The 8872-nt window shown below is 48.0% G+C and overlaps 1 pseudogene; it reads left to right on the top strand.

Annotated features, from left to right (window-relative positions):
• The first annotated feature begins 5300 nt into the window (after positions 1–5300).
• LOC128043316 (60S ribosomal protein L6-like) lies at positions 5301–6463 on the top strand (annotated as a pseudogene).
• The last annotated feature ends 2409 nt before the right edge of the window (positions 6464–8872 follow it).

Raw genomic sequence — 8872 nt, 5'->3', positions numbered from 1 at the left:
GGCCGCCCGCGCCCGCCAGCCGCACTGCCAGCTGCAGCCGACACCGGATCCGCCGGCCCGGGGCGGGCGCGCCCACTTGGCCCGGGCTCCGGCCGCGGGAGGAGGGAGCGGGCCTCGCGGCCCGGGGGCGGGGAGAGGCCGCCCCTCCCGGGACCAGCGCGGGGGGTGGAGTGGGGTGGGATGGGTGGAAGGTGTGGGAGGGGAGGTTGGCATCTCTCAAACGCCACCTCGGGGTCTTCCCGGGTCTTCTTTCTCCCCATCCTTCCCTTCCGAGTGTCCCCAGTTGCAGGACCGGGGAGGAAGGTGGTTCTGCCTTAGAAGGGCGCTCTTCCTGCCCGGCCAGCCCGGGAAGGGGACAGGGTGGGTTGAGGGCCTTGGGGGAGTCGGCACCCTGCGCGCTGCCCGCAAGGAGGTCGGGGGTGTCCGCCGCCGCCTGGCGCCCTGCGATAAACCCCTCGCCTGAGCACTGTGCACCCGCAGCTGTCGCCCAGGGCTGGGAGGAGGAGGGGGGACAACACCACACCCCGTGCGTTTGGGGACAGTCGGGAGCCTGGGGCAGGGCGGTGGGAGGACCACGTGGGAGGGTTGAGTCCATATGTAACCCCACTTCCTGTTCCCCCCTCCCACGCCGCGAGGGTTAAGGGGCCTCTCCGCTTGTTCCACCTGTCATCACCCACCCCCCGCACCCCGCTTCTGTCCACTCTAGGCGTGACCCCTCCCCCAGGTCCTTAGCCCCGCCGGGGTCAAGATCAAATTCCACACTAAAGGCTGTCTGGGTCCCTGAGCGGGAAGTGGCCAGGCCCCTTCCCAGACCTGGGCCTCTGGCATGCTCCCTCCTGATGATTTTCTTTCCACTTAGCCCCTCTGTCTGGGGAGGTCTTTGACTCAATCGCAGAAGAATGCCAGGCACTATAACAAGCGGAGGGGCTGGATGTGTTTAATCAGAGAGGCCTTGAGTAAGGGGTGGGGGTGGGGTGGCCGTGTGGAACCACTTGTGGGCCAGTGTGTTGTGATCTGTAGGCCTGCTGGCTGTGTGCATGCAACATGATTGTGTGTGCACTGTGTGGAGAGGGAGACTGTGGAACTGTTGTGTCCACATGTGACTGATGACTGTGGGGTGCACGTCTGTGAAGGGGGTATGTGGGTAGGTGACTGTGATCAGGGGGAGGGATTATGCGAGTGGTGATGGTGCTGGTTGTGGAGTGTCTGCGAGGCTGGCTGTTGTGACTGTGTTGTGGGGCATCTATATAGTTGTGTGTGTGGTTGTGTGCCTGAGAGAGACTGGGGACTGAAGCGTGTAGGTGTGGGAGGGGGTGCTCACAGCTGCTCTATGGCGTGTCTTCTGAGTGTGACTAGGGCCCCCGAGTATATGGTCATTAATCCATGTTTCTGAGTGTACTGCCTGGTGTGGTATATTTATATCTCTGTCTAGTGCAAGGGGGTGGGGGATTAACACCCAGGGCAGCCAAATATACCCTTGTAAGGTATGCACAAGAAAAAGTCAGGTTTTGGAGGCTGCTGGTCATTTTCTGACTTACCTCAAAAATATTCCAGGGGAGGAGGTTGGCAAGGCCTCCGGGGCTGGTCATTTGACAGCCGCTGCCAGTCCGAGGGGAGCTGAGGGAGCGCGGGGAAGGCCTGCCAGCAGCACTGTTTAGTGTGGCGCTAGGCAACAGGCAGAAAGGGTGGCGCTGAGAACTGTCCCTTCCCCTCCAGCCCCCAGTGCAGGACCTGGCTCCAGGCAGCCCCCCAGCACTGATTCCTTAACCTGTCTCAACCTCCCCCTAAGCGCTTCTTCAGGCTGAAACACTGAATCCCCTGGGGTCCCAGGAACACCTCTAGCTCTTTGTTTTTGCTGTTCCCTCTGCCTGGAATACCCTTCCAGCTCTTCACATTCACTAATCTTCAGGTCTCAGCTTACATATCATCGCCTCAGAAAGGCCTTATGCCCATCCCCTACATAAATGTCCATCCATGTACCGTGTGTCCCGTCACCCTGTTTATTATACTGCAGTCTTTAATAATATTGTTCATTTTCCATTCCTTCCTTTTCTGCTTCCCCCACTAGAATGGAAGGCAGGAAGAACACTTCTGTGTCCCCAGGGCCAGCACAGTACATGTAAAATCTCAAAAACTCATTGAATGAATGAAGGAAAGAAGGATAATCCTCCCTAGGCCAGTTCAGGCAACATTTGATGCCTGTTGTGTGCCAGGTCAGGGCCACTTGCCACCAAAGAGTCCCTTTGAACTCAAGGAAACAGATACACACATGTGCCCAGGCTGTGTACACCAAGGCAGAGGGAGGTGGGTGAGGCCACAGGACTCCATTCACTCAGCAAACATAGGCACTTGTCCTGGGCTGGGCCCTGTGTCAGAGCAAATGGCCTTCTTTGGCCCAGGGCCCTGCCTGCAAAGAGCTCACAGTGAAGAGGATGCTAGAACTGTACCCTGGGGAGACAAACCCCTACAGAGAATAATGCCAAATCACTGAGCTGAGTGATAGGCGAGGCACTGGGAACTGAGGAAGCCAGGGATGGGAGAGATTTACTCCAGGCCTGGAAACAGCCTCCTGGTCGAAGTAACTTGGGCCTTGGAGAGGAGAAGGGTGTGTTACGGTGTCAGGCTGCTTGGAGAGACAACCACAGCCCTCTGCCTCTCAGCCCCTCCACAAAGCTGAGTTCACAAAGAGAGGAGAAACCTCCTGGCTGCCTACTCTTTGCCTACCCTGAATTCTCTGTGCTTCTCTGCCCTGCCCTGTGTCCAGGGGCTGACTCTCGCTGACCTTGGCCTCCTTGCCTTATGGTTTCAGGTGAAGTTTGGCTAGTAGGAGACATTGCCAGAGGATCAGAGGGAAGGAGGAGAGTGAGACCAGGATATTTATAATACTGTTATTTTTTTCGTTGTTCAATTGCTAAGTTGTGTCCACACATTGCAACCCCGTGGACTGCAGCCGTCCAGGTTTCCCTGTCCTTCTCTCTCTCCCGGAGTTTGCTCATGTCCGTTGAGTCAGTGATGATATGATTTTGGCAGGTACTATGTTCCTCCAGTAAAAGTCACAGCTCCTGTTGAGTGGCCAGCGACCATGGATATGAGTCTGGCCAGGTTCATTAACAAGGCTCCCTCCCTTACCTCTTCAGGCCCTGAGACTAGTGACTCTATTCCACTGTTGTGAGCCCCAGGGCGGTTCACTGTTTGTGCCCACACCTCTGTAAATAGCTCCTTCATTAAACCTTCTTCTAAACAACAAAATTCTGTAAAGCAATTATCCTTCCAAAAAAACTAATTAAAAAAAAAAACCTTCTTCTGGCAAATGCTTTGAACGGTCCTTTGCTTCCTGCTGAGACCACTAACGTAAGAACTAGACCTAGGGAAGATAAGTCCTTGGCAGAGAATTTGGGGAGATATTCCTTCTTTCTTAATTTTCTTGGCTGTGCCATATGGCATATGGGATCCTAGTTCCCCGATCGGTGACCAAACCCAAGCCAGGGAAGTTCTGAGGAGACCCTCTTTTTAAATCACAACTCAAAACTGGAATCAGAAGATGTGGTGAACTATTACAAAGCCACAGTAACCAAAACAGCATGGTACCGGCATAAAAACAGAGACATAGGTTAACAGAACAGTATAGAGAGCCTAGAAATAAACCTGCACATGGGCTTCCCTGGTGGCTCAGAGGGTAAAAGCGTCTGCCTGCAATGCAGGAGATCTGGGTTCGATCCCTGGGCCAGGAAGATCCCCTGGAGAAGGAAATGGCAATCTACTCCAGTACTCGTGCCTGGAAAATCCCATGGACAGAGAATCCTAGTAGACTATACAGTCCATGGGATCGCAAAGAGTTGGACATGACTGAGTGACTTCACTTTCACTAACGTATAACCACCCTTATGGCAGAAAGTGAAGAGGAACTAAAAAGCCTCTTGATGAAGGTGAAAGAGGAGAGTGAAAAAGTTGGCTTAAAGCTCCACATTCACAAAATGAAAATCATGGCATCCAGTCCCATCACGTCATGGGAAATAGATGGGGAAACAGTGGAAATAGTGTCAGACTTTATTTTTTGGGGCTCCAAAATCACTGTAGATGGTGACTGCAGCCATGAAATTAAAAGACGCTTACTCCATGGAAGAAAAATTATGACCAACCTATACAGCATATTGAAAAGCAGAGACATTACTTTGCCGACTGAGGTCCGTCTAGTCAAGGCTATGGTTTTTCCTGTGGTCATGTATGGATGTGAGAGTTGGACTGTGAAGAAGGCTGAGCGCCAAAGAATTGATGCTTTTGAACTGTGGTGTTGGAGAAGACTCTTGAGCGTCCCTTGGACTGCAAGGAGATCCAACCAGTCCATTCTGAAGGAGATCAGCCCTGGGATTTCTTTGGAAGGAATGATGCTAAAGCTGAAACTCCAGTACTTTGGCCACCTCATGCGAAGAGTTGACTCATTGGAAAAGACTCTGATGCTGGGAGGGATTGAGGGCAGGAGGAGAAGGGGACGACAGAGGATGAGATGGCTGGATGGCATCACGGACTCGATGGACGTGAGTCTGAGTGAAGTCCGGGGGTTGGTGATGGACAGGGAGGCCTGGCGCGCTGCGATTCATGGGGTTGCAAAGAGTCAGACATGACTGAGTGACTGAACTGAACTGAACATATAACAGTGGAGGCAAGGGTATACAAGGGAAGAAAGAAAATCTCTTCAGTAAATAGGCAATAGGAAAAACTGAACGGTTACATGTAAAAGAATGAAGTTAGAGTATTTTCTCACATCATATGCAAAAATAAACTCAAAATGGATTAAAGACCTAAATGTAAGACTGGAAGCCATAAAACTCCTTGAAGAAAACATAGGCAGAACACTGACATAAATCATAGCAATATTATCGTCATTCTGTCTCCTAAAGCAAAGGAAATGAAGGCAGAAATAAACAAATGGAACCTAGTTAGACATAAAAGCTTTTGCAAAGGAAACTATCAACAAAACAAAAAGGCAATCAGCTGAATCAGAGGAAATATTTGCTAATGATATTATCAATAAGAAGTATATAAATGTATAAATATATAAAATATATAAATAACTCATACAACTCAACATAAAAAAAAAAAAAATTGAAAATGGACAGAAGACCTAAATAGACATTTTTCCAGGAAAGACCTACAGATGGCCAACAGGCATGTGAAAAAGATGCTAACCATCATTAATAACTGGAGAAATGCAAATTAAAATCACAATGAAATATCACTTCACACCTGTCAGAACGACTGCCATCAAAAAGACCACAAGTAGCTCTTTCCCATCTTGAAAGATGGCAGGTGAAAAGGCTGAGAAGCCAGATACGAAGGAGAAAAAACCTGAAACAAAGAAGGCTGATTCTGATGGCAAAGCTAAAAAGGTTAAGAAGTGCCGCTGAAATCCTGTCCTGGTCAGAGGAATTGGCAGATACTCCCAATTGGCTATGAATTCCAGAAAGGCCTTGTACAAAAGGAAGTATTCAGCAGCTAAATCCAAGCTGAAAAGAAAAAGCAGCTGAAGGTTCTTGCTACTGTCACAAAACCAGTTGGCGGTGACGAGAATGTGTGTGCGTGCTAAATTGCTTCAGGCCTGTCCGACTCTGCAACCCCATGCACTGGGGCCTGCCAGGCTTCTCTGTCCATAGGATTCTCCAGGCAAGTATACTGAAATGGGTTGCCATCCCCTTCTCTAGGGGATCTTCCTGCCCCAGGGATTGAACCTGGGTCTCTTGAATTGCAGGCAGATTCTCTATCATCTGAGACACCAGGGAAGCCCAAGAATGGTGTTTCCCTAGTGATTAAATTTCACAAAATGCCTAGGTATTATCCTACTGAAGATGGGCCTGGAAAGCTGTTGAGTCTTGGCAAAAACCCTTCAGTAACATATGAGAAAACTGCATGCTAGCATCTCTCCTGGGCCCATTCTGAGCATCCTCACTGAGTGCCACAAAGGTGAGACGGTTGTTTCCCTGAAACAGGTGAGCAATGGCTTGCTACTTGTGACCCGGTCTTTCCCCTCAATCGAGTTCCTGGGTATAGAACAACATTTGTCATTGCCACCTCCACTAAACTGGATATCAGTGGTGTGAAGGCCCCAGAACATCTCACTGATGTTTACTTCAAGAAGAAGGGGACTTCCCTGGCTACCCGGTCGTTAGAACTCCACATGTCTGCTGCAGGGGGCACTGGTTTGATCCGTGGTCAGGAAAGTAAGATCCTGCAAGCCCAGTGGCGTGGCCAAAAAAGAAAAAAAACTATGTAAGCCAGGCACCAGGAAGGTGAGATCTTCGATGGGGAGAGAAAGAAGTATAAAATTACAGAGCAGTGCCAGGGTGATCAGAAAGCTGTGGACTCACGGATTCTTCAAAGAATCAAAGCTGTTCCTCAGCTCCAAGGCTATTTCTACTCTGTGTTTGCTCTCACAAATAGAATTCATCCTTGCAAAATAGTGTTCTAAACTTCTTATGAAGAACCTAATTAAATAACTGGTCCATTAAAAAAAAATCATAAATAACAAGTGTCGGTGAGGATGTAGAAAGAAGGGAACCCTTGGGAAATTCCCTTGGTGGTCCAGTGGTTAGGGCTCCATGCTCTCACTGCCAACAGCCCAGTTTTTATACCTGATCAGGGAACTAGGATCCCACAAGCCACCCAGTGTGGCCAAAACATAAATTAAAAAGAAGGGACTCCTCGTACACTGTGAGTGGAAATGTAAATTGGTGCAGCCACTGAGGAAAACGGTGTGGAGGTGTCTTAAAACTCTAAAAATAGAACGGCCATCAGTTCAGTTCAGTCACTCAGTTGTGTCCGACTCTTTGCAACCTCATGGACTAAAGCATGCCAGGCTTCCTTGTCCATCACCAACTTCCTGAGCTTACTCAAACTCATGTCAATTCACTCAGTGATGCCATCCAACTACCTCATCCTCTGTTGTCCCCTTCTCCTGCTGCCTTCAATCTTTCCCAGCATCAGGGTCTTTTCCAATGAGTGAGTTCTTCACATCAAGTGGACAAACTATTGAAATTTCAGCTTGAGCATCAGTCCTTCCAATGAATATTCAGAACTGATTTCTTCTAGGATGGACTGGTTGGATCTCCCTGTTGTTCAAGGGACTCTCAAGAGTCCTCTCCAACACCATAGTTCAAAAGCATCAATTCTTTGGTGCTCAGCTTTCTTTATAGTCCAACTATCACATCCTTACATGACTACTGGAAAAGCCAAAGCTTTGACTACATGGACCTTTGTTGGCAAAATAATGTCTCTGCTTTTTAATATGCTGTCTAGGTTGGTCATAACTTTTCTTCCAAGGAGTGTCTTTAATTCCATGGCTGCAGCCATCATCTGCAGTGATTTTGGAGCCCCAAAAAATAAAGTCTGTCACCGTTTCCATTGTTACCCCATCTATTTGCCATGAAGTGATGGGACCAGATGCCATGATCTTCGTTTTATGAATGTTCAGCTTTAAGCCAACTTTTTAACTCTCCTCTTTCATTTGCATCAAGAGGCTCTTTAGTTCTTCTTCACTTTCTCTTATAAGGGTGGTGTCATCTGCACATCTGAGGTTATTGATATTTCTCCCGGCAATCTTGATTCCAGCTTGTGTTTCTTCCAGTCCAGCGTTTCTCATGATGTACTCTGCATATAAGTTAAACAAGCAGGGTGACAATATACAGCCTTGACGTACTCCTTTTCCTATTTAGAACCAGTCTGTTGTTCCATGTCCAGTTCTAACTGTTGCTTCCTGACCTGCATATAGGTTTCTCAAGAGGCAGGTTAGGTGGTCTGGTATTCCCATCTCTTTCAGAATTTTCCACAGTTTATTGTGATCCACACAGTCAAAGGCTTTGGCATAGTCAATAAAGCAGAAATAGATGTTTTTCTGGAACTCTCTTGCTTTTTCCATGATCCAGTGGATGTTGGCAATTTGATCTCTGGTTCCTCTGCCTTTGCTAAAACCAGCTTGAACATCAGGGAGTTCACGGTTCATGTATTGCTGAAGCCTGGCTTGGAGAATTTTGAGCATTACTTTACTAGCGTGTGAGATGAGTGCAATTGTGCGGTAGCTTGAGCATTCTTTGGCATTGCCTTTCTTTGGGACTGAAATGAAAACTGACCTTTTCCAGTCCTGTGGCCACTGCTGAGTTTTCCAAATTTGCTGGCATATTGAGTGCAGCACTTTCACAGCATCGTCTTTCAGGATTTGAAACAGCTCAACTGGAATTCCATCACCTCCACTAGCTTTGTTCATAGTGATGCTTTCTAAGGCCCACTTGACTTCACATTCCAGGAAGTCTGGCTCTAGGTGAGTGATCACACCATCGTGATTATCTGGGTCGTGAAGATCTTTTTTGTACAGTTCTTCTGTGTATTCTTACTACCTCTTCTTAATATCTTCTGCTTCTGTTAGGTCCATATCATTTCTGTCCTTTATCGAGCCCATCTTTGCATGAAATTTTCCCTTGGAATCTCTAATTTTCTTGAAGAGATCTCTAGCCTTTCCCATTCTGTTCTTTTCCTCTATTTCTTTGCATTGGTCGCTGAAGAAGGCTTTCTTATCTCTTCTTGCTATTCTTTGGAACTCTTCCTTTAGATGCGTATATCTTTCCTTTTCTCCTTTGCTTTTCACCTCTCTTCTTTTCACAGCTATTTGTAAGGCCTCCCCAGACAGCCATTTTGCTTTTTTGCATTTCTTTTCCATGGGGATGGTCTTGATCCCTGTCTCCTGTACAATGTCACGAACCTCAGTCCATAGTTCATCAGGCAATCTATCTATCAGATCCAGACCTTAAATCTATTTCTCACTTCCACTGTATAATCATAAGGGATTTGATTTAGGTCATACCTGAATGGTCTAGCGGTTTTCCCT

Source organism: Budorcas taxicolor, chromosome 2 (assembly GCF_023091745.1).
Source record: "Budorcas taxicolor isolate Tak-1 chromosome 2, Takin1.1, whole genome shotgun sequence".
Lineage (NCBI taxonomy): Eukaryota > Metazoa > Chordata > Mammalia > Artiodactyla > Bovidae > Budorcas > Budorcas taxicolor.
This window is presented reverse-complemented; position numbering and strand designations above follow the sequence as displayed.